The 26,353-nt window shown below is 45.4% G+C and overlaps 2 long non-coding RNA genes across 3 annotated transcripts in view; one reads left to right on the top strand and one right to left on the bottom strand.

The window, feature by feature from the left end:
• LOC133342058 (uncharacterized) overlaps positions 1-26,353 on the bottom strand; it is a 198,617-nt gene that overhangs the window by 164,444 nt on the left and 7,820 nt on the right. The gene's annotated exons all lie outside the window — the stretch shown is intronic.
• LOC133341963 (uncharacterized) lies at positions 1,327-3,090 on the top strand. The gene is made up of 2 exons (XR_009755079.1): positions 1,327-1,808; positions 2,507-3,090. It is a non-coding gene; the product is annotated as an uncharacterized LOC133341963 (long non-coding RNA).

Here is a 26,353-nt window from a genome sequence, read left to right as displayed (position 1 = left end):
TTACAGCAAACCAAAAAGGACCGCGTAAAGCTAACGGAGAAATTTAATCCATTCACGCATCGTTTCAGTTGTTACTGCAAATTTTCCCAGCTGTCGGATTATCTTTCAATCCTCGGTCGTTGCGCATCCCGCGATTAGCGCGCGCGTATAAATACGAATAACTTTCCCGAAACTTGCGAAAAGGAACGGTAACTTTTCAAAGTTCCGTCGGAAGTTTTAACCGCGAGCAACTTCCGAACCCGCTAAATGTTCGCGCAAAAAAAAACTTCGGCGCGCGACAAAAAAAAATACTTAAAACAACATAATCACATTACGCTCCGATGCGATCTTTTTACGCCACTTTACGAAGATGGGAAACCAAACTACGAGCGAAATAGATGCAGCGCTCCTCTTTTGTACATGGCGGAATGCATTATCATGCTATTTATCGCCGCTCTGCATGGAAAGCTAAGTATTTTCCCAGGCTCGATTTAAGTGGTTGCGTGGTGAGCGAAAGCCGTGAGTGACATGCGGAACAAAAGCGTAGCCATGGCATTGACCCTGCCTGTGACAGGCTTTCACTGAAAACGGGGACTAAGCTGCAGACACTCCATTCAGAGGCCACAGCGGCCGGCTGGCGTGCAATGGGCGCGCGCGCGGAGAAGGCGTGAATGGGATGGGAGGATGAGAACTGGGGCGCCAAATGTGAAATGCTCTCACCTTCTTTTCCTTATAAATAAAACTTAGCCCGATTCGCGACAGCTGCTCCGCAGACGGGTAAACCGGACGCGCGCGCCCCCCGGAAAAAACATTCGGCGGGCCGAATTCGCGAAGAAAAGCAACTTACCGGGCGCCGCTTGCGCTAAACTGCCCGGCCCGGCAAATGCAGAACACCTGCACTACACATACACACGAGTGCTCTACAGCAAGCTTCACCAAGCCGTACACTCACGCACGCCACACCTACGCCGCGCCTAAGTGGTGGTGGACAGGCGCAATGGGCCTCGTGCTCCCACTGTCTCCCCCACCTCCCTCGGAAACTCTGCTATGACTTTCCAGCATCCCTGGACCTGTAAGCTTTTGCAAACAGCAGTTTAGAGTGACTGGGGGACAGAAGGTGGAGTATGGGGGTGTGCGGGAGAGAGGGGAGGGGGGCCGGGGGGGGGGGATGGCAGGCCAGTGAGGTGGGAGGCGGAAGAAGGGTAGGCTCATGTGGGCGCAGGTTGTGCATGGTTGGCGGTCGCGGGGGGGGGGCGCGGAAGGGGTAGTGGGGGGGTGTGAGTTAGATAGAGGGCGTTGTTTTGGGGGTGGGGGCTTGTTGGTCGGGATCGGCTCAGATAATAAACATGTCGGGTCACGTTCCAGCCACGCATGCGGGACGGGACGGGACGCGGCGGTGGCGGCCGCACGATCGGCCATTCCGCACCGGTCCTTGGCTCGCTGCCGTACAGTGCGCGCCAACACTTCGCCCGGCGTTAACTTGCTCCGGCTCCTGCGGACCGAGTCAGGCGTGCGGCTCAAAAGTCCGAAGCGACCGAAAGCGGGCTCTGTCGCCCACCCCCTTTGCGCCGACGCGGGGGGAGGTTGCCGAAAGTAACGCGCCGAAGCGTCGCTTGAGAACGACAACGGGTCTACGCCGAAGAAACGGCCGCATCGAAATAGTTACGAGGTTTTTATACACGTACGACATTTGGGACGACGCGATGACGAATTGACGGTTCGCGTAAGCTGTTTTTAGAGGAGTGATTTCATCAAGTTGTTGAAAAGGCATTTCGTTGACAAAAAAAATTATCGCAAAAAGGGCTTCGAGACTTCGAGTAACGATGCAGGTAATTTTCGCATTTTAAATATTTAAATAAAACACACTCTTTACTTCGCGTATCTCCTTAAATACTGCCGTAAAATTTTTATCGTGTAATTTTACGAGTGTAAAAAATTGTCAACCTTAGAGTTAACACAATAATAACGACCGCATTAAACATAGCCTTTCGTTTGAAAATGTGCATAAGCAGATGGATGACCACCGTGGCATCCGTCCGTGTAAACACTAAAAGTGCTAAAGTCAGCCTACAACCTCCTGTCATTCGGTTGGGTGTGAACCATCAGAGTGTTAAGAGTGGTGGAGGAGAATGCTTAGGGTAGGGAGGGTGGGGCGGATGGGCGAGATGTTGGCTGTGTCGTATTGCCTTACGCAGTGCATTTCTTGCCGCGTGAGCCTGCGAGGCAGAAGCACTGCCTGCCCGCCCTGCCTGCCCCGCTTTGCTGGATGCCCCTTGGGCTGGCCGGCCAGATGACTTGCAGCCTTGGCAGATGAGCAAAGTCACCTGCCTGCCCGCTTGCTTGTGTGCCTACCTTGCCTGTCTGCTCCGGCTAGCCGGTCGGGTTTGGCCGATTGCCCGGGGTGCCGTCCAATTTTCGATCGGTCTGCTGTCTGCTCCTTTTGGGCTAAGTTCACCGCGCGGCACGTGGAGAAAGGGACGCTGGCTTACGGGGGTGCGCTGCAAGATCCCCTGCGTGCCTGCCCCAGGTTCCTAGCTCGGAGCTGAAGCATCGTCTGTCGCGAAGACCAGACTACTTGGACGGGTGGAGGCGATGGGAGGACCGTACCAACGTCGTCTATGCATTCCGATTGACTTTGTTTCACAGGGCGACTTTTAAAATTAATATCACTTCTGGTGTGTTTATGCAGCTAATGAGGATCGTGTTGAAATGTTTGCTTTACATTTTAACCCCTGTACTTGCTTTTCTGGCTGTAATTTACGATACAATTCACTGTTAATACCGGCGTGTAAACAAAGTACGTTGAGATTCTCATTGACTTATTAAATGGTCGATTTTATCATATCTGTTTTAACTATTAATGGTGATGTTTTTAATTCAAATCATGAATATGTTCTGTTAATCAATTTATCGTTGCATGTTTTGTTTTTACAATTTAATATGAATGCATATGTGGAGTGGTGAAAGAACAACATAACCGCTGATATTAGTAGTGATCATAATGTGACGAACGGGCTTCATTTTAATACAATGGCTCTATTGAACAAAGCAAATTGCATCACTGTATTTATTTAGTATTTCAATAAATGACCCTTTAAGCAACGTACAGTTTTAACGGTATTGAATATCTGTACAAAATCTACATGTTACCTGAATTTTTCGTTGGAAATATTTGTTTTCACTTTAAAATAGTTAAGTTTAATAATGTCCTTATTATTAATACATTCATGTAAAACCCCTCCAGCTATTCGTTGAAACTTATTATATGGTTACAATTCAGTTGTATATTTTAATAGCTACTACTACTATGGTATGTACAGACATTAACATTCATAGTGACATCCTGTCTTACTCAATGAGAGCAGTCAGAATATATATTTGGTGCATATTGAACATTTTCGAGCAAAATAAAACTCCTTAAAAAAGTTGTAACATGAACGAATAATATATTGGGTTAAAATGACAAACAATGTATTCATTCATAGAAATGTCCCACACACACACAGGGGCATGGAGGAATACAGTACCATCACTCGATACTAATAAGTATATACATCCAGACAGAGAAATATCGGGCACATCAATCTACAGTATACGAGGGTGGCAGCACTGAGTTTCTGTAACGATGTAAGCGATGCACACACACACACCCTTCCGTAATCTAGCGTCTCCAAGCACCACCACAAAAAAAAGAAATAATAATCAAATACAATTTTTTTCGATTTAAAGCTTTCATGACTGCAGGGATTCATCTTCTTGGTTCTTTCGGGAAAGTCACGTAGAAGGGAAGTAATAAAATAATTAAAATAAAACATAATAAAATAATTCTCACGACGTTTCGGCCACAACGCAAGCAGCCGTCCTCAGGTGAAGACCAGGTCTGTCGGGGAGACAGCGTCATTCAGACGCGAATTATGTTATTGTGTTTTATTTTTATTATTTTATTACTTCCCTTCTATGTGACTTTACCGAAAGAACCAAGAAAAATCAAATACAAATCAAACAGTTGTTATTCCTCGGTGTGCAGCACCTGCCTGAGTCACAGGCTGGGAAGAGGGAGCCACACTGCTCATATTGAGAAGATGTGTTAACATTAAACACCAAGGCCAGACATTAATGTAAAAAAAATCCCAACTGTAATCATTAAACCATGAATACCTCACGCTTCACTCTTCTGTTGTGTATATATATAAGAGAGTGATTCTTATCTATATTAACATCTTGCAAAAGATGCAAAATACCATAACATCCCAATGAGGTTCACAAATGACAATTCCCAAGCAAATAAATGCGCAGATCATGCATCGAATTTGATTACACTTAAAAAATAAACCACGTTTATACTTTAAACAGGAAACAATTTGTGGAAGCCAACCCTAAGATCCTGCTGCTGACCTACAAGGCCCTTAATGGACTTTGTTCCACAATATCTGCAGGAACTGATTCCATGTCTTCCATAATGGAGGTCTGTTTGTGTAAATATAACATTAGTCGCAACAGCCAACGCGTTAAACCGAGTCCGTGTTTACTCTCCAACGAGGTCCCCGAGATTCTCGGAGGGCCTTCTTCTAAGGACTTGCGAGGTCAACGCTCTGTTCTTGGGAGAGGTCACAACCGGGTGCCCGATACCCGTACCCTACCCCATACCCGTACCCTACCCGATACCCGGCTACCCGTACCCGGCCGGGTACGGGTACCCGTTTGCGACCCTTGTGCGGCCGGGTACGGGTAGGCCATGAGTCACTGGTGAGTCACCGTTTGTCACTCATTTCCCAACGTCTTGTCTATTCTCACAATTCAAGTTCCTAGAATTAACCCACCCGCGCCTGCAACATGGATTCATCCAAGAGGTCGCAAACGGGTACCCGTACCAGTACCCTACCCGAAACCCGGCCGGGTAGCCGGGTATCGGGTAGGGTACGGGTACCCGTTTTCGACCCTGGTGCGGCCGGGTACGAGTACGGAATCAAAACCCGTTTGCGACCTCTGTTCCTGGGGTGATCGCGCTTTTGCCAGCGAAGCTCACAAGAGCGCGGAAACATTTCGCGTTGGGTAAAATCAGGAAATTGGAGTGACTCGACTTATTTAAATTGCTCTTTGAAAACTCACCTTTTTGAACTGAACTGTACCCGAAACGTCGTGAGAATTTTTATTTTATTATGTTTTATTATTTCCCTTCTACGTGACTTTACCGAAAGAACCAAGAAGATGATTCCCTGCAGTCACGAAAGCTTTAAATCGAAATGTACCCAATAGTTTGTGCCGTTTACCCTGGTTCTGTTGTATTTCCTGCTTTATTTCTATGGCGCATTGGGATCTATTTGACATCGGTTACTGGGCATCTGTTAAAAAACCGAGCTTCACAGCTCATCGGATTCCTCCAGTATGAATAAATATTCTGATTATGAAATGCGCCTTACAAATTCAACAATAACTATCATTACTATTCCGTGTGTTTTACATACGTATAATTGCAATTCTTTCAATAGGTATTCACACGACACCTACGCAAGTTGGCCACCATAACTGCAATTCTACTAGGAAACTTACAAAGAGACACACTATAACGAGTACAACTAATTCGGTAAACCACGGTAGTAAGGAGAGTGATGCAGAACCCAAAAAAACCGATCAACCACCAAAAAAAAAATCGGTTTTACTATGCAAATAAACCATGCCAACAACACCTTGCCTCATCAAATCGCAGCGGCAACAAAATTCCACTCCATGGCCCTGAGAGCATGAGACATTGCTCATCGCTGTGTGGGTTCACCGAGGTAACTGCAAGTAAGCGTCGCTCTCCGTTATCGACAAGTTTGAGCGGGATGGTCATCCGAACGAGAGGGGAAACCCGCCCCCACCCGAAAGCAACCCGGGTTGTCGAACAGGGTAGCGCGCTAGGAGCTGCTTCGTTGGGGGTTGGAGGGTGGTGGGCAGGCGGGCGAGGGAGGGGGGGGGGCCAAGACAGCAATCGACAGTGGCTATCGAACGTTTTGGCAGCCGCTTGGCAATACATTATTCACGAGGCGCGTCGCCGCAGAATTTGCGATCGATCGCGCTATCGCGTGGCGAGCGGGAATGCGCAGGTCGTTCTTCGCTCATCCCATCCATCACGCCTCCATCCTCAATGAATGACACTGCAGTGGCGATCGATGCCCAGTAATAGAAAAGCTTTGCATTTCTGCGCGTATTAATTCCCTGACCCTGAACGTGACCAGGCAGCGCTAAGCGAGCGACAGGAAAGTGGGGGGGGGGGGGGGGGGGGGGGGTGGAGTCGGCGGGGAGAACAAAAATAAAGTCAATAACGTCTGGAAGAGGCGAGATTTTGAATGCGGTGGCTTCAGTGGCACTGCAGCATGGGTTTTAGGAAAACTAAGCGCAGCTGTGATAATACAGACTGGCACGTTTACTCTAGCCCTTTTAAAAGCACTTTGCTTCAATGTACAATTCCAGGCCTTAATATATGAAGCACGTACACGCAGCATTTTGCCTCACAATATTTTGATTAATGCGCTCCTTTTGTGAAAACAAATATTAATACATTATTCCACTGTATTGCTTCGTTTACTTAACTGTTACAATTTATTCCGCCCGAAAACGTTTTAAACTTAAAATGTTTTTTTTTTAATTATAAATTGTGGGTTTGAAAGCAAAAATGTGCATTACGAAAAAGTAAATTTTTTTTTTTAATGACCTTACCAAAAGCGTGCCACGTGATACAATAATATTCGTTATTTATCGCAATTTTTTTTTGTAATATCACACACACAATTTTTGCATAAACATCAAGACAGCTCGCGCTCAGATCCAATTACACGGGCAACCAAAACAGCATGCGCAGCACGGTCAATATCGCCAGAGATCACATCCATCTCCACACCCCTACCGCTTTTGCTCCTCACCTTGAATTTACTGTTTTATTATGCAGCAGATAGCCTTCAGGCCCACAGCCACAAAGCAATCAGCGTCTCGTGTCTTTTTTTTTAACTCGCCCTGTCTCGGTAATGGAAGTATAAGAAAGCCATGCAAATAAGACGCTGCGTTTTTTTTTCGAGGATTGCGATCGGAGTCGAGGCAACCAAAAAAAAGCTAGGCCATTGCGCGCGCACACACACACACTCTGGAAAAGGCCCTCCCAACTTTGTTTTATGACTTCCCTGAATTGTAATGCCATTGGCCCCCCCGCATCTTGTAGGAATAAATAAATAAATAACAGCGCGTCGTCGTGATGGCATTTTCATCAACGGCCATTGGTGCATTCGAGATTTATATTTTTGACAAATGTAACCAATGTGGACAAAATATATACAGGGCATACGGGAGTGCCTGTCAGGATGAGGATGAGTGCATTAACATCACAGTGTATTGTTAAGCAGAATTAACCAATGAAAAAGCCAATTACTTACACACTGTATACAAATATTCTTAGGTTTTTTCCGTTAAAGTCACGTAGGTAAAACATTTAAATTATAAAAGTAAAATAAAATAAAAATCACGACGTTTCGGAGGCAACACAATCTTCCGTCTTCAGGTGGAACCGTCACAGCCACGACAGCTGTATCAAGTAAATGAGAAATTACAAGAGCTACCACTCCGTATATATAATGGTTGAAGAGGGGAAGTGCCAAGTACGGCACACTTTTTATTAATATGGTAAGGTGAGGCTTAAGGACTAAGAATAGACTGCATAACAAAAGACTGAGCCACCTCTATGGCCTTAAACAGACTATTGGGGAAAATGCTGTTAGCGAGCACCTACAAAGGCCGGTACAGTACACGAGGGGATGGGTACCCAGCACCACGCTAGACCACCTTTGTCTCCCCAGTAGCAATGTTTACACACCGTACCAGGTACTCATTGAGGCCGAGTCAACCTAAGGGAAGTGCAGGACCGGTTCAGATAATCGTCACTGTCTTGATCGCGAGGGGGGAATGGAACTTGGGTCGCTGGGTTTGTAGAGTAGCGCGCTAACCCATGCGCCACCGCTCCCCCGCTACATTGCGCAAACTCGCGCACAACTCCAGCACTCGTACTATATGACACTATCAACGGTGTACATATGATCATCAAGTGTGAAATACAATTATACGACCGGGCAAACAAACAATACAAAGAGTCCAAAAAGAAAAAGACACGCGGACCGCAAATTCGAATTAGCAGCTTCGCGATAACAAAAGAACCTCCCCCCACCCGAACAAATGCATCCAAGCATATGGGCAGCCAACACCGTTGCAACGGCCAATCAGCTGTGCCCCCGTCTACTTCATCCCCACCGCGGCATATGGGACAGCCGGGTGACTATAACACACGCGGGAGGCGCGGTCCGTCCTCCCTGCGCACCACACGCAGCGGAGCCTGGCAGCTTTAAACTCACCACGCCCAACCGAGGCGGGATGGGGTGAGTGGGGGGTCTCTAACTTCAGCCACAGGTCGTACCCTCCCCTCCCCTCCATGCCGCCTTGCCCACCCCCCACCCCCCACCCCCCACCCACACCTCTCTCCCACCCTCTCACCCCGGGCAAGCCGGACAATGGGAGGGGCTTTTCAAGGCGGACATTCAAGTTTACGTGGGAACCCTCTCCCCTCCTGACCTCTGGATTAGCATGAGAAAGGGGGGGGGGCTAAGGAAGGATGGGGGAGGACGAGGGACTGTGCCGAGGGGCTCTCCAGAAATCTGCCAGGTGTGGTCACGCAAAGAGCCCCGCGCCTCCGTGCCAGACACGTGACTTTCCTCTGCCGATAGATGACGTGGCAAACAAAAACAAACACGAATATGACGAAAAATAATAATAAGTGCAAAATTGAGGAAGGGTTGGGATCCTTGGATGAAATGCGCCTTACAAATGTCAATTGTTCGTGATTGTTAATAGGAGACTGTCAAAAAGCCCTCGTGAGCAATGGAAAACAACGGACAGAGACCATTAATTCGATTTAAACGCTTTCGTGACTGCAGGGATTCATCTTCTTGGTTATTTCGGTAAAGTCACGTGACTTTCTTGGTTCTTTCGGTAAAAGTCACGTGACTTTACCGAAAGAGCCAAGAAGATGGACAGAGAGCAGCCACGGAGTTTCATTGTGCGTGCCGTTAAATCGCTTTTCTCGTAATTGTCCACTTTCACGAGAGCGAGCGTGTTTCCGGTGTGCGTACGTACGAATTCTTAATAAGTAGTACAGTAAAACCTTGGATTGCGAGCATAATTCGTTCCGGAAACGTGTTTGTAATCCAAAGCACTCGTATATCAGCTGTGATCACGTGACGCTCGGCAGACAAAGCGTATACACGCACTACTCGTATTGCAAGACCCTCGTTTATCAAATTAATATTTATTTAAAAAATTTGCTCGTCTTGCAAAACACTCGCAGACCAAGTTACTCGCAATCCAAGGTTTTACTGTATTTACAAATACTTTTTTTAAACACGCTTTAATGAAATGTACCGTACGAGTAATGGCAAAACTCCACGACTCCAGGAAGTGGCCTCGAAGCTTGCCACAACGGAAGGGACCGTGGTGATTTACAGCCAACGTCAGTTGAGCGTGGACAATTAGACCCAAGGCGAAACATTACATGTAAAAAAGATGGTTAAACAAGATTTTGTATGATAGAATATAGTATTGTCATCAGTACGACATAAGTATACCAAGTTTGCAGTCGATACCACATTGGGAAGTGTGTTAAAATTGAGTTACAAGATTTGAGGATACGACAACAACAACAGAGTTAATAGAAAACGTGTAAAAAATATTTTTTTTTATGATGGAATATATTATTGTCATCAGTAAGACATAAGTATACCAAGTTTGCAGTCGATACCACATTGGGAAGTGGGTTAAAATTGAGTTACAATATTTGAGGATACGACAACAACAACAGACAGAGTGAGTTAAATAAAAGCGTGTAAAAATGGGCGACAGGAAATCATTTCTTTACGAGAAATCCAAACGGTTGTCAATACTCACAAATGTAAATAAAAAAAATTCGATATGGTAACGCTGGGCTCACCTTTGATGTATTTATTCTGCAATAGCATTCAAACATAACTGTAGAACTTCTAAAACCAATCTGACTAGAGTACAACTTGTATCAGTATGGCGGCCTATACATATGTATATACATGCACAACGAGCCATATAGAGAGCACTTCGGCCAATGGTAAAATTTGGTAAAATTTCTGATAATGCGGCCAATCTGGTCAGATATTCCAAGTTAAGCAAGGGCTTAGGCCTGGAAAGTGCTTGGATGGGCAACTACCATCCACAAGTGGTGTTGTAGGGTGTGAGGATACTCATGAGCAGCAGAGAGCAGTGCATCAAAATCCATTGTTGTACTCTACTTCCATGCTCCCATGTCTACCTCTCCACCTTCAACAATCAGCGAGCTGACCAGGGGAGTGGGCGTACAGGACCAACCCTGACGATGTCTTCATCAAGCAGAGCATTGACGAAGCGCCGTGCCGCTAAGTTCACTGCAGTATATGGATACTAAATGCGTGTACGACTACAAAGAATATTTTCCTGATAACCCCCCTGAATGTGATGAATTTGTACATTGTGCTACACTATTCTCAGATCAGATTCCCCTTCAATGTTTCATTAACAATTAAACATGTTACAGTGTTTTGTCAACCCCAATGCTGGATTAAGGTCTGTCCTCTGCACACCCCCCCCCCCCACCGCGTAACTGTGTCAGTCATGGGGGTATGTTGGACCGTACTTCACCATGATAGTCAGTGAAGGTTAGTGAAGGGGTAGCTCCAGGAGTCGGTTTAATAACACATTCCTGCGGAGGGAGCTGGTAGGAACGTTGGGTTGCTCGGTCAATGGCCAGGGTCAACGGCGGCGTGGTGTATTCCGCAAATATGCCCGACTGTGGGGGCGGGCACAAGCCGCGTGAGTAGGTTAAACGTTGAGTTGTATAAGGGCACCACGGGGTGACCAGCCCCTCCACACCCAGCCCCATTCTCCCCACCCAGCCCCTCCCCACCCAGCCCCTCCCCACCCAGCCCCTCCCCACCCTCCCCTCCCCACACGACGGACGGACACAATAATCCCCTGTGGGCTGGTGTAACCAGTGGTTCCTACCAGTATCACTCATCGCTCTGATATCGAGGTCCTCAAGCCGCTACGGCCCTGCTATTACACTTAATTGTATCAATTGTATTGTGAACAGCCCCGCCCCCCCCCTCCCGATACGTTCCATTCATTGGATACCACATTCTGATAAGCTCCCCCCCCTCTCCTCCCCCTTAACTTGTATTTAAGAGCTTGCATCTTGAATCCCTGCCTCACTTGATGCAGCAACTCTGGCTGTGACGGTCCCACCTGATGACGGAGACTTGTGTTGCCTCCGAAACGTCGTGATTTTTATTTTATTTTTTATTAATTTCAATTTCATTTTTTACCTACGTGACTTTACCGAAAGTACCAAGAGTATGAATCCTTGCAGTCACGAAAGCTTCAAATCTAGAATGTGAACAGCAACTTAATTTTAAAAAAGTAAACAATGTGGGGTTTGTTTAATCTCTGTGGTTTATAAGCTTGCTAATTACATTTCTCACAGGCTCATCCTGTGTGCGTTGAAATGGCAATTTAAATGACAACAATCATAACACGGCCTGTTTGAGTACCACAACACTAATTCAGTTAAATGTTGGCAAGTATGTACGTTCAACTTCTTCCGCACCGCACGTAGCCAACCGTGCTAATCGGAGCTACGGCACCTCGGTCGTCACACTGCGCTCTGAACTCAAGTGACCTGAGCTCGATTCCTGGCCATGGTTATCATCAGCAACATCATCAGTGGGGAAGGAGGGGGGGGGGGGGATATCTGAGCTGGTTCAGCCCCCTCGCCCCCCCAAATCCCCCCCACCACCCACCACTTGACCAACCCCCACTGACCAGCGTGGTGATGGATGTTCAAACAACCCCCATGACGAGACGGCATGCGAAGGCGTTCATCCAGCAGTGGACTGACAAAGAGAGTGGTATTCTTTTTTTAAAGATATAGTGATTAGTGTTAATATTCTCAAGATAAACACTGACTGGAAACGCTCCAGCTGATGATTGCATTTGAGCGTTTTGTAGCTCATCTTGATTGCCTTGGCCGCATGCAACGGCTGGATATAACGTGAACACATAATTCACAAATGGGTAGTAAATTAACGTGGATTATATTTAGTTAAAGTGGTATTCCTACCTGGTGAAGTGTGTGTTGTAACAGTCGACTTAAGCTCTCCGTCATTGTCTGGGGTGAAAAAAAACACACACACAGAAACAGCGTCTGTTAAATTCTACGATAAATTACAAAAATTAACAAAAGCTTAAGAGCGTTTTCATGTCGGCTTAAATTATTCCATTACAGAAGATTGAAACCCATTCACGAAGCAAAGAGACTTGTGTCCTTGTATTCATCGAAACTGGAATTGTTTTATAGCCATCGTGTATGTTATGAAAGCACTTAATATCGCAGCATGGAAAAGCAATACAAATGTTAAGTAGCCAAACTTAAAGAGTCCGGAACCTGCAGGGAGAAGATGTATTGCCTTGCGCAGGTCAATGTATGCGAAGGAACCTTGCTGTTTTGAAGGATGATTAGTGTCACCAACCCCTTCATACTGCTAATATGGGTTCATGAAATGTGGGGAGGGTACCCACATTTTACCCCACCGCACACAATCCATCAGTAACGTATCCTGCGGTGCACCCGTTGCCGTGCTGCGCAGACAAAAGCAAGGGCCGGCGCCACAAACATAAATGGCCTCTTGTTGTTGCACGAGCATAAGGCCATCTTGACCAAACCACAGCAGACTCGGTGCCTGTGTAGTGCAAGTGTCGTGTGACAGCCCCGACCTCACCACAGCCATTACATTAATGCCAAGCTTTTTGTTTCTACTGTAATAAGAATAATTTAAATGCACTTTTCAATCCACTGCCGGGTGAAAAAAATAAATTTTCTAATTTTGATTTAAAGCTTTCGTGACTGCAGGGATTCATATTATTGGTTCTTTTGGTAAAGTCACGTGACTTTACCGAAATAACCAAGAATATTTTCTATTTTATCAGGTAAGGCACCACTGAGCTGTACAGCTCTTTTTCAGAAGCGACCTGGCTACCCGCAAATGATAGCTCAATTAAGTGGCTTATCGTGTGGAAATTTATAGCAGCCAAATGCTCTAAACATGCATGTTGATTCGAAATGGGTGGAGAGAAAAACCAGAGAAAAATCCACTCGACCATGGGGAGAACATGCAAACTCCAAATATGCAGGCGTTAGGGTCGGGATAGAACCCACGACCTCCTGTATACCAGGCGAGGTAGTTCACATCTCAGCACCTATGCACCCGATGAAGCCCCTCCTGATTCTATAATTTGTGGCCAGGTCGCTTCTAAAAAAATTACTACATCACTCATTGGGGCCTTGCCTGGAAAAAAAAAGTTTTGTTTTAATGTCAGGAATGAGGATTGGTCTGGACTATACTTCAACACGCTGCCAAATGTGGGTTGATGGCCCAGGACTGGTTCACATATCACTCGTCACAAATGTCAGCCAGAGCTGGGAATTTAACGAAGGTCACCGGGTTCCTCGTGCAGTGTGCTAACCAAATCAGTCCAGAGCTCCCCCCCCTCCCCTTCACCAACCCGTAATAGTGAAGTAAAGTCAAACAACTCCCATGGGCTGACACAACATGGGAAGGCCATTGTCTGGCAGTGGATTGACAAAAGCCTGTAAATTATAAAAGATATTTAACTTGCTGCTGCTCTATCAGCTTTGGCAGAAACATCGAGGTTGGTACCTTTCTCTGTCTCCCCATCGATGACTGCAGAGAACATGCGGAATGTTTTGAAGGAGATTGTCAAGATGACATCTCAATTTGACATCTCAAGATGACATCTCAATTTGACATCTCTATATGACACGTCTCAATATGACACGTCTCAAATATGACACATCTCAGTTTGACATTTCAATATGATATCTCGTGTGCGGACACATGACATGCACTCCAATACATTTAAAGAAAAGAGGGCGCTCATTGGCAATTCAGAGGGAGCTGTAGAAACTTAAAGTCAAGTGGAGTAAGTATTACTTACGACAAATGATTGTGCTCAGACCTAGAGTGGCAGTCCAAAACGAATTAAGTAAATTCAATTATTTATTTTGTGTTCTATTCACAAACCGACTTAGTAGAAAATACACAATACCATAGGGGGCCTTGAAAGACGTGGAATTAAAACTTGACTTAAAGCTTTCGTGACTGCAGGAATTCTTATTGTTTGGGTCTTTCGGTAAAGTCACGTAGATAGAAAAAAAATCTGAATGAAAATAAAGTGAATAAAAAGAATACAATATGATGACGTTCCAATCGCAACACAAGCAATTGTCATCAGGAGAAAAAATAATATTTTACCTCTGCCAATCAGTAACAATAGGACAAATAAAAAAGAATACTGCAATTGCAAAGAACTTTTGATGGCATGGTATTGACAGGAAGGCTGATGCGATAAGTACATGTTCCTGTGGGTCTGAAAGCTGACACACAGGGCATTTAAAAGCCTCTTTAAAGCTGCTATTTTATTTTCCACGAATTAGTGTGTGGCCTTCAACAGGCAAGAGCATTCTGTTTAGTGTTCATCTTTTTTTTTACACAAAATGTCACAGAGGTTTGCACAACGGGATGTCCACGTGAACACGGGTCATGCTGCAGGACGAAATCTATTCGCTGTGCCTTACACAAACCATTACAGCAGAATGTGATTGGGTATTTTTGCCAGAATACGTTCAAAATAGCAACAACGTTATATGTGAAACAAAATTTGGGCGTATTATCACACTCGCGGGATGGTCAGTGTCTTAAAAAGAATAACCCTGCCCTTCCGTCCACTAAAGGTGTGGACATTTTTGCTCCTGCTGAGAAATGCTAAGATAATAGAACCCATGGAAACACATTCCACGCGATCATCACAAGTCGTGCTCAAGATTCCTAGATGGACAATGGGCTGATTTGGCTGTGCATGTGGCTTGAAGCTTGAATTAAATCCACGAGCACACATCCACTTTTTATCCAAAAGGCACTTACACCTTTGTTTGGCGATTCCAACAGCAGCATGAGAACACGTTCAAGGCTCGCTATTTAAGGACTGAATAATCAAGTGCCCAGAGAGGAAAAAAAAATCTCACAAAATAAAAAGACATGAGTACACGGAACACGATTGTTTGCCATTTCACTGAATAGCACTTTCAAATTACTGCCTGTAATGTGCCAATTTACAACACTGGATACCGACCCCACCTCCCTTCTCCCCACCCAATACCGCTGTATATGTATCGTATCTCTTTTCAATTTTCCCAGGAAAATGGGAACCCTGAATTGGCCGCTTTTCTGCTGCACTGCACACCGTTCTGTACTGGGCAGCTTGCAGTCAGAACATAATGCCAGGAAGGGCAGCAGTCCCCTTGTACAGCAAGTGTTATCAAAGGTTTCAATAGCAGCAAAATTGAAAATACACCATCACTGCAGACAGGTGGCTATCATAAAAGCTGGAAAGAGGCTGCCATGGGCATTGCTCTAAGGTGCTTTTTATGACAACTTAAAGAGGATGATGTTATCGAGCAGTTATAAAAAAAAATGGTAACCTCACAATGTGGCTCATATAAATGCCCAGATGGTAAGGAATGAATTGCTTCATTACATTCATAATTCAGCTATTATTCCAGAGAAATTGTATCCATCGATTGCTTGCAATGGGTCAGTTTGATCCTCTGCTTTCATATCTGGCCGGCCAATCTGTTAAATAATGTCACGGGGTTATGCATTATAAGGCCAAGCATCGTACGGCAGTTTGCAGGAAATGTAAGTAAAACTAAATAACGAATTATAACCCAACATAGCAAACTCATTAAACATCGTAATGTTCACCTCAGGTACTTTTTCTCTCTCTCTCAAGAATAATAGGCAGAAACCTCTTACTTCGTTATTAATATTTAAAAACGGTAATTAAAAGTTTTGTTAGCCAAACAAGTGGAAACAATGTTCCACGAACAAAGTGGCAGCATGAAGGGGAAACGTAGTTGAGGGAATATCCTACGAAGATGTGTCCAAACACAGACTGGCCATTATTTATTAATGAAAGATCCGTCACGTGGCAGGGAAATGTAAGAAAAAAGCCCAGACAAACGATTGTTCCATGTTAGATTAAATGTACATTTTGATAATGTACATTGTATATTCATAACTGGGTAACTGAAACAATAATACTGGTAGGATCCCCCTGGTTACACCAGCCCACAGGGGATTATTGTGTCCGTCCGTCGTGCAGGGAGGGGCTTGGTGGGGAGGGAGGGGCTGGGTGGGGAGGGTGGAAAGGGGCTGGGTGGGGAGGGAAGGGTGGGGAGAGGCTGGGTGGGGAGGGGCTGGGTGGGAGGGGTGGGGCTGGGTGGGGAGGGGCTGGGTGGGAGGGGTGGGGCTGGGTGGGGAGGGGCTGCTCACCCCGTGGTGCCCTTATAAAACTCAACGTCTAACCTACTCACGCAGGCTTGTGCCCGCCCTCACAGTAGGACATATTTGCGAAATACACCACGCCGCCGTTGACCCTGGCCATTGACCGAGCAACCCAACGTTCCTACCAGCTCCCTCTGCAGGAATGTGTTGGTGTAAATGGTGGAACAAAGTTTGACTAATCGAGCCACAACGATTCTTAAAACTAAACAAAAATCCACACAATCACGGGGAGAACGTGCAAACTCCAAATATACAGCATGTATCAGGGTCGGGTTCGAACCCACGACATCCTGTAACCAGGCGAGGTAGTTAACATATCGCCACAGCAATGCGTGCATAAAATTGCATGTGCACATTTTTCTATTTATGCTGTACGATATGGGCTCACGTGACCCCTGCAGTCCACTAGCGGCCGCTACATCCGTCGCAATGTGAACAAAACAGAATCGATTCTTGAACTCCAACACCTCAATCGTGACCACGCACAAAATCGCCAATGGGAGGACGGGTGTGGCATCATTACGCCTCCCGTGAACGGCATATTGGACGCGTGCAAAGAAATGTTTTTTCTCAAGACAAGTTGCATTAAAATAAATCGAAACTGTCTCAAGTGTTGTGCTCCTTAAACCTTTCCAAGTTCCTTGGATAACAACAAGCACACCGTATATAAAAGTCACGGTGCGAGACAAATATAGGGCTGCCTCGATAACCAAAAAAAAAGCAGTAACAATAATTTAGCAAGATCAGGCAACCCACGCCTCATTTTCACCGGGTCAAAGGTCAAGTGTAATCCCAGCTAATTATAGCCATTAAAGAGGTTAAATTGTAAAGGGGAATGGTGTTTATCAGATCATCCTTCTCCCATTGGGAATAAGTCAAATATTAAATCAGTGCACCTGGCTTATATACAATGCTCAAGCTTTGTGCTCTTCATTAAGATTTACAAGGTCAGGTGAAGTTAATTTAGATTTGGCTGAACCCAAAAAGACAGGGCAATCTTACAAGGGTAGCCACTTTACAATTTATCTCCGAGCTCCAGAAGTCTTAAAAAAGGGGAAGATATTGTTCCTTTGTACTCTTTGGTTTTTTCGGTAAAGTCACGTAGGTAAAACAGTAAAATAAAATAAATGAAAACAACTAAATTTCGATTTAAAGCTTTCGTGACTGCAGGGATTCATCTTCTTGGTTCTTTCGGTAAAGTCATGTAGAAGGGAAATAATAAAATAATAAAAATAAACATTAATATAATTATTCTCCCGACGTTTCGGCCACAACGCAAGCAGCCGTCCTGTCTTCCCGACAGACCTGTTCTTCACGAAACGTCGTGAGAATTATTTTATGTTTTAATTTTATTATTTTATTATTTCCCTTCTACGTGACTTTACCGAAAGAACCAAGAAGATGAAAACAACTAAATGAAATCACGACGTTTCGGAGGCAACACAAGCCTCCCTCATCATGTGTTGCCTCCGAAACGTCGTGATTTAATTTAGTTGTTTTATTTTATTGTTTTACCTACGTGACTTTACCAAAAAAAACCAAAGAGTATGAATCTTCGCAGTCACGAAAGCTTCAAATCTAGAATATTGTTCCTTGTTTATTTTAAACTTCCCTCGTCTGAAAGCGTATTGTATGTATTGTATAAAACAACACCATTATAATGTGAAAACATTACTTTAACCTTATCATACTTTCAACACTGAGTGCAAATAAGTTAAGAGAACATTTTTTTTACTGATGATCTTCAACGTACTGTGTTTATTATCAGCTCACAGTGTCACAAACGTAAACTTGTAAATAAGGACATAACCACCTTCAAGTGAACCTAGATATGTAATTATTATAACTAAAACTAACCTTCCATTGCACATCTTCAAATCTATATGCAAGGCCTATTTGCTGACGTTCCCTACCAAATATTCACATTTTTCTCACGATCGTCTGTGATAAGCATGAAATGTTTTGATAAAAATGAACACCGTACACACGAGGCGTTTGCACGCCCGCAGTAGAATTGTGCACAAACACGTTTTCGCGATCGTGTGGTCGTTGGGCGAGAACTCTCACCAACGCACACAACACACAATAAAGTAAACCGTGCACGCGTTTGTTTTGCTCAGTTGAGGCACAGAACACGAGCCGGATTTCTGGCAACGCTGCGGCGGCGGCAATGAGCGAGCGGCGATCCCAAGACAAAGATCTGAGTGCGAAGATAGGTCGCTCAATGCTGCCGAACACGTCTTCAGGACAGACAAGCTTGCAGATGGTGGGGTTGAAAGGCGGCTTGTGCATGTGCTCTCCTTGGAGGCCGAATATGAGCAGTTCTTGTACCAATCTCACTCCCCGATGATGTGTTTGCAGGAACATTATTGATAATGTAGAGTCCTTTGTGAGAATTTTAAGCGTGCTATCCCATTCACCTTCTTGTGGGCATTTAAAGATCCCACAGCCCTCCTCATAAGAGGTGACAATTTTATATTGTGCGACACTTGGTGGCTTTTACAAACGATATGTACTCATATGACGGCTTGCAAGCCCATATAACAAAGTGATTTTAATGAATGAATAAAATATATTTCAGTGAATGTTACAAAAAAAACCCAACACGAATATTTAACCTTGATGAGTTCACACAAGTAAAATTCCTGAAGATGACTTAATTTAATATTTATGCTGTTGTATCTGCTGGTAAATGACATACGCGCTGTATGACATGGGCATAACATCTCACAGTGTGCCATCACGTAAACCAAGATATTAATTTTTAGGTTTCATTTGCTTTAGACATCAGTGCTTCACAAAAGCTGAATCGTGTACAGGTATGCTGCATGACAGTAATGAACTTAGAGTATATGTTAATAGTAACGTCTCACGCCAATTATAAAGGTTTTTGTTTGTGAGATTACAAACAAATCGAAAGGTTCTCTCGCTTGTGAGAAAGGTCCAATCCCTCCATGCTTTGCGTGAGCCAAGACCACTGCGCTACCTTAACGTTCTCGAGATTAAATTCCGACTTTGACCTTGACTGAGGTAACCACAATTTTTGAGTCTCTCTTCTGATGTATAACACAAAAATAAAATTAATGGGAAAACCATGATCACTGCTTCCCCGTGTAATGAATTTTGTGGCCATGCAAGCATGCCAAACTCTTTACACGATAGCTTCTTGGACTGCCTGAATCTCGTTTCAGGCTCATTATTTACTTTTTTTTTACTTTACGTGCCTTCGCCCCTTTTTTTACGTAAATGGGCATCGTAGCATCACACTGCATTTAGGGATAATCCAATCGCAAACCTCTACACGTGTGAGCACGAAGCTCGCACTACTGGAGCCCAAACAAAGGCGATGTGGGGGGACCGACCTTTGGGGCAGCACTCCACACATCGTTCCCTCCACTCCGCGCGCGTGCGTTAATCCAGACGCATTTCAAAGCTCTGAAACAGCAGTGGAAGGCTGCCAACTGAAGAAGGGAGAACCAGAGGTCGCAAACGGGTTTTGATTCCTTACCCGTACCCGGCCGCACCAGGGTCGCAAATGGGTACCCGTACCCGGCCGGGTACGGGTACCCGTTCCCTACCCGTACCCTACCCGAAATGAGTGACAAACGGTTACTCACCAGTGACTCTCGGCCTACCCGTACCCGTACGGGTAGCCGGATATCGGGTAGGGTACGGGTATCGGGTACCCGGTTGCAACCACTGGGGAGAACCTTTATTAGATAGTAGGCAGCAATAGATATTTTGCTGTCGCGATCGCCACCGTCACCAATGACCACGCGATAAAAAACGTGTGGTGCGTTATGCGACGTTTGATGTTTGTTTCCGGTGTAGCGGGTCATTCTCCATAGCCAAAACCTGGATTCCAGTTACATTCATAAACGCAAAGTTACGATTATTGAAGGCCCCACTTTGTAGAAATGTTTCAGACTCGATCTAACCAGTCAATTGTTTCTACCCCCCCCCCCCCGCTCGCAACGGCACTTTGAAGAAACAAACAGCTCTCTGTGAACTGGCATATAATAAACTAGTGCTGAATGAAACAATGGCCAGTAGACCAAGGTGTTGTAGTTGACGTAATAACAATGTTTTATTCACTATGGTGGCGGAGAAAAAACAAACATCTTTACAGTTTTATGAGGCTGCAGCGACGGTGACTTTTCGGAGGATTTTCGCCAAAACTACGTTGTGCGCAAAATGTACTTTGCATTCACAATGCGCGTGTTTGCGCCACGCGTTTAAAACGGAGAAGAAAAATATATACATTAATCAATGGGCCTGTGATGTTGAAAATGCGCATTGTTTCAATGCAGTTTTTCAACAATCCTTCCTTTGTAATCATCATTCAGCACGTGTCAGGAGACTGCAAGCACTGTGGTTATTTTCAACGTATGCAGACATCGCTGCAACCCACGATAATATGTTTGGAGGTGACATACCTTTGCAATTTCAAATACATTTCAAAGTCACTACACTTTTCAGGCGTTTGTTATGTTTCACAAAACAGCGCATTACCTGTACGCGATAACATCCATTTCTCACACTACCTTTGTTGATTTTAAAAGTTTCACGGTCATTGCTTTAGCCGATCAAGATGCGGTGGTTAAAACATCCCATCACGCCGATGGATAGGCCAATGAATGGGAATGGATAAAAGCACCACGGTGATGCAATCCCTTCGTCAGCGGTTTGGCAGATGACTGAAAAATGACTGCAAGTAGGAAATTAATTTAACACCAAGAGCCAAACAGGCATCGCCAACTGGCAGCAAATGTCAAATACCGCACAATTCGGATCTCACGGCACAATCCGAGCAAAAACTATCGTGGTGAGCATCGTGGAGGTAGACTCAGCCTAAGATGGGTACCCGGGTATGGTGCGTGCGTTAAGAAGGGAAGAAAACGAAATTACGAAGCGAGTGGTGTGGTGGGGCACGGTGGTCGTAACAGAAACTCGCCAAACAGCACTTGCTCCAACTGTCCGTACAACTGAACATGTCAAAGAAATATCTGTAGGCAAAGATTACTGCCACGACAGCACACACACACACACACAAAAAAACCCACCAGACAAAACTTCTATATTTAGTTGCTGACAAGAAGGGAGCGGGGTGTGCTTGAGATGTGAAGGGTTCCCGGGCAGATGGGCTGTTTATACATTCTCCTAAATCAGACGTGACATTCCGCCTTTCAGTACGGTTGGAGAGGTATCGTTTAAGCAGAAGCAGCAGCAGCAGCAAGAACAACAACAACAAACAAAAATGTCAAACACCCTGGGAAAATTCTCAGAAAGGTCGCGTGCCAAGATGCCCGGCATTGCGTGGCAGCACCGGGGGGGGGTGGGGGGGGGTCGCCAGAGCCACCAAACCACCACCCCCCACCGCCACCACCCGGCGTGACCACGTAGCAGCCCACGGGAGAGTCACTGCTGACCATTAATATCGAATGCGTCTGGGCCCGGCAGAGAGGAGAGAGAGCAGCATTGACCAATCTGTCATCCGCCCCGTGAGTTACAGAAGGTGGAGGCCGCCTTCCATCAATTAGGCGTTGTTTTAATGGCTACATAAAACAAAAGTGAAACGACAATGAGCGTGGCGTTGGGGGCTATGGCTGGAGGTTGGTGGGGGGTTTGCGAAACAAGCGAGGGAGATGAGAACGTCACAGGCAAGCGCCGGCAAGCAGGGACTAGCAGCGATGATGGAGGGCCACAGCTGAATTGAGACAAAAGATGTCCCCCACCATGGCAATTGACAACCAACAACAACTGGCTGCCGATTTTTACGCAAACATTTCAGCGATAAGACGGACAACAGAGTCAAATGCGTGCGCCGTTCTGTACACGTGCAGGTATGCCGAGGGGGAATTCTATTTAACAATGCCGGTACCAATCTTGATTTGAAGCTTTCGTGACTGCAGGAATTCATACTCTTTGGTTCTTTCGGTAAAGTCACGTAGGTATAAAATAAAATGCCGGTACCACTTAACAATGCTATTATAGTGTCGTTGAAAATTACTCTGAAGGGAAGCCATTGCAGTGTAATGATCGGCAATCCAGCGTTGGCCGTTTCGACTTCATCTCCCTGGAGAGGCAGTTGAAAGCAAGTCACAAGTTTCTTAAAGCCACCCAGCATGGAAGAGTAGGCCAAAATAACCTCAAGAAGGGGCTTAATAGAGCTCCCTCTACTGGTGGCCCTTCCACCTGCCATGACTTGTATGTATGTCGAACTTCTTTCGCACCGTACGTAGCCGACCGTGCTAATAGCAGGTGCCGGATCAAGACATTTCACGGCTGTGCCTTTACCCTCCCAATCTTAAGCGAACACGCGCTTACGTAAATAACCTAGATCGTAATTTGAGAAATGAATTAAAACAAATTTAAATCTATTTTGGAGCAGAAAAAACATCCCATGGAAAACGGACTTTCTGGTAAACTGTTTAGAAATGCCAAATAATTGCCAGAATGCGCTATCAGTACTTAGAATCACACACTCCTGCCTGTCCAAAACATTTATCTGCAGGCATCTGATCGCTGATCGTATCCAAGAGCGCACACTCGATAGCTGCTGGGTCGTGGCAAGCCAACCAAGCCTCTGCCATCGTACCACCATCATAGCCCGTAGCAAAACACACTTAACCCCATCCTATTCTGAAAGGCTGCCCTTATGTCACACACAGATGGTTCACTGAAAAAGGCAGATTTGGGTTTCACTTTAACCCTTCCATTGACAGCACATTTGCGGTGGCAAAATCACAACTTTGGATGGCCACAATTGTGTGTAATGAGGTCGAAAAGACAGTGGCTATTCTTCTTCAAAATGCCCTACTTTTATACAAATTCACAGCCCTTTTCCAATCCACTGCTGGATGATGGCCCTGCCCATGCATGCTTCCTTTGGTTCATATTTCACCACACTGGTCAGCAGGGCCTTCCATGGCGGGGGGAGAGGGGTTGGAGGGAGCCGGGGCAAATCCCACCACGTGCCCCTCCTCCCACCTTCAAACTAAACCGGGAGTATTACATCTGACGTCGAAGCGCGAGGCCCCCCCCCCCCCCCCCCCCAAGCGCAGGGCCCGGGGCAGTCGGCCCGATTCGTCGAGCACCCTAGGGTCGACTCTACCTTAGGGTCGCCATGCACCCTCGGGTCAGTGAGGGTTGATGAGGGTTAGAGGGCGTGGGGGGGGGCAGGGGATTGGCCCATAACCAGTTCAGATATTAGCCGTGGCCGGTTTCACAGCGCAGTACCCGCAGAACACAGCGACCCCTTGTTCACACCACTAGGACGGTGGTGTGGCACAGAAGGAATTATTCCCATTACAGCCATCTCCTCAATTACATCTGTGAGGCCAAAGTTTTCAGGATCAATTCCCCACATACTGCTTTATGCTCCCTGCTTGCTTGTAAGTTGGTTGTTATAAATGGCCTTGTTTCTCAGCAGGACTGTGAAGCCTAATATCCAGCCTACTCGCCTGCAGGAGTAACACTTGCATTCGACTCTTAATAAGCCCCATCCTGGTGCTTACAAGTGACTTGGCAATATTAATTGGTTCCTTTGAGCAAACTCTATTTCATGTTAGTATCTATTTATTTACACAAGAGTCTCAAGAGTCGTTTCAAGGAGGGTCCTGTACATCTGTCACAGTTAGGTGGCGACGTGGCGATGTGTAAGCGCAACTGAGTAAATTTGTGTATATATATATTTTTTTCAGAATTGTGAGAGGTTTTGAAAGGTAGCAGTTACATCGTTTTTTTTTAAGCTATGGAAAGAAACCAGAGAACTTGAGAGGAAAACCATGCAGACAAGGGGGAGAAGATATAAACTCCAAACAGAAAGGCACCCTAGCCAGGAATCAAACCCAGCGGGTCCTTCTGTGAGGCACGGGTGTCACCACTGTGCCACTCTCCCCCGGCCTGCATGAGCTTTATTGCGTAGGGAAATTAATTTCCAACTGTGATATTTTAAAATGCACGGTTATACTATTTTACATTGTCCAGAAATATGTAAGTACGTTCTTTTTCTTTTCTATTTTTCACCCACAAATAATAGACACATGAAAAAAAACCCTACTTAGATTCTATTTTCTAAAGTCTGCCTTGAAAAATCTGGACAGCATAACCTCAATGGATCCCGCGTATTGGTAGTTCAAAATAAAAACGTGCGACCATTCTGATAGAGCCCGTAGAATACTGACAAATGCAGAGAGAATAACAACAGTGCAGCCCTCAACGTTTGGTCATAAGAATTTAAGCACAAGACAAAAGTTGAATGAGCAGTAACGCTACCACACGAGTCTTTCGGAACATCGACGCAATCGTGTCGTGTTGATGCCCAGTCTGAGTGGGCTTCTCCTTGCCGACTTGGCGAATTTGTATTCTGACGACGCCAAGGCTGACGCACCGAAATACCGTGTACGGCCCCGAAAACCATGATTCACAAATGCGAGCACACAAAACACATTCAAACACAACGAGTCAAAAATCCACATGGCCCCCCGGGTTTCGTGCACAATGTGGAGGCCAACCTCGATGTACATCACAACAAAAGAGGGAAAGAAATGGGCCCATCACAAATGGCTGTTTTACCCTTTCTAATACCAATATGGAGTCTGTACGGGAGGATGGGGATTCGATTTAACTGTCTGGCCTCTTGGCAGCTCCCCTCACTACAGTAACAACAAATCAGACTTCGTGTAATGATCAGGGTCAACAGAGCGACAGAGAAGCCGTAAATTTGTTTAACATAATTTTTTGCGCCTCAATTTTGTATCGTACACATTTTTGTTTCCCTCCTCGGCACTTTTTAATTCGAACAAAATGCACGAAGTTTCGTGACGGCTTCGTCTCCAAAAATTGCTCCCAAAAATCTAAAAGATTTTTTGTTCTCGTTGATTGGCACAACCTCTTCCGTATTTTTCGATTTTCCGCACTGATGATATACTGTACGTGAAAGCTGGATTATACCACAGCCACTGCTAAATCATACTGTAGTGAAGATTTATATGACATTTTGAGCTGATGGTGAAGATATTTTTTTTGGAACGAATTTGTTTAACGACACTGAAGCAGGAATTGAGTATTCAAACAGGGTACAACGGGAGTGGCGGCTGTTGCCCACATGCATTTTGAAGAAGCACAACAGCCCCGCCGTGCATTCGTATCCGTGAGATTTAATTGAGTTAATCCAATCCAGGGAGGACCTTTCTCCTAAATACAAACGAGTCGAGCCCACGAACACACCTCTTCGCGTGCGTGCGCGCGCGCACACACGTAAAGAGTAATCAATCATGAACAAAACAGCCAGGACAAAGTGATTAATTAATTTGCAATTAGGTTGCCATTCACGGCGTAATTCAATCATTTGAGCAGCACTCACTCTCAAGCGATGGGGTGGCGGGTGGGGGGGTGGCAGCTGCTTGCGCCTTGCCAACCACACTGCATCGCGCCAGTAGATGCCACTGTAGAGCAAGGCACTCTTAACGCGGTAGTTTGAGCGAATTTTTTTTTTTTTAAATCGCTTCGCCTACACAGCGCTCGTAATTACTCAATTAATTAAAGTGGCGCGTAAAACGCTGCCCGTAAGTTTGACGCCGGCTCACAGGTAGGAATGGCGTGGACGGTGTTGGTCGGCACCGGCGAATCGTGCAGAGGGAGCGATGATTCCTTGTGCAACCGCCCCGTTTAGTACTTTCTGTTAGCGTCCGTTAACGACGGCGACGATCGTATATTTGTGAAAAAAAATAGGTTTTGACCCTTTCGGGCATTAAAACAGGTGTTCAGGTGTTCAAACACCAGATATAAACCTTTTGAAAGGAATCAAGTCTGCATTGACCACACGTACTTGTGGTGAACATGCAAAAAAAACATGCTCTGATAACATTTGC

This window comes from Lethenteron reissneri, chromosome 13 (assembly GCF_015708825.2).
Source record: "Lethenteron reissneri isolate LAM-NWPU_2019-01 chromosome 13, ASM1570882v1, whole genome shotgun sequence".
Lineage (NCBI taxonomy): Eukaryota > Metazoa > Chordata > Hyperoartia > Petromyzontiformes > Petromyzontidae > Lethenteron > Lethenteron reissneri.
Note: the sequence above shows the minus strand (reverse complement) of the source record. Positions and strands in the feature narration are given on the sequence as shown.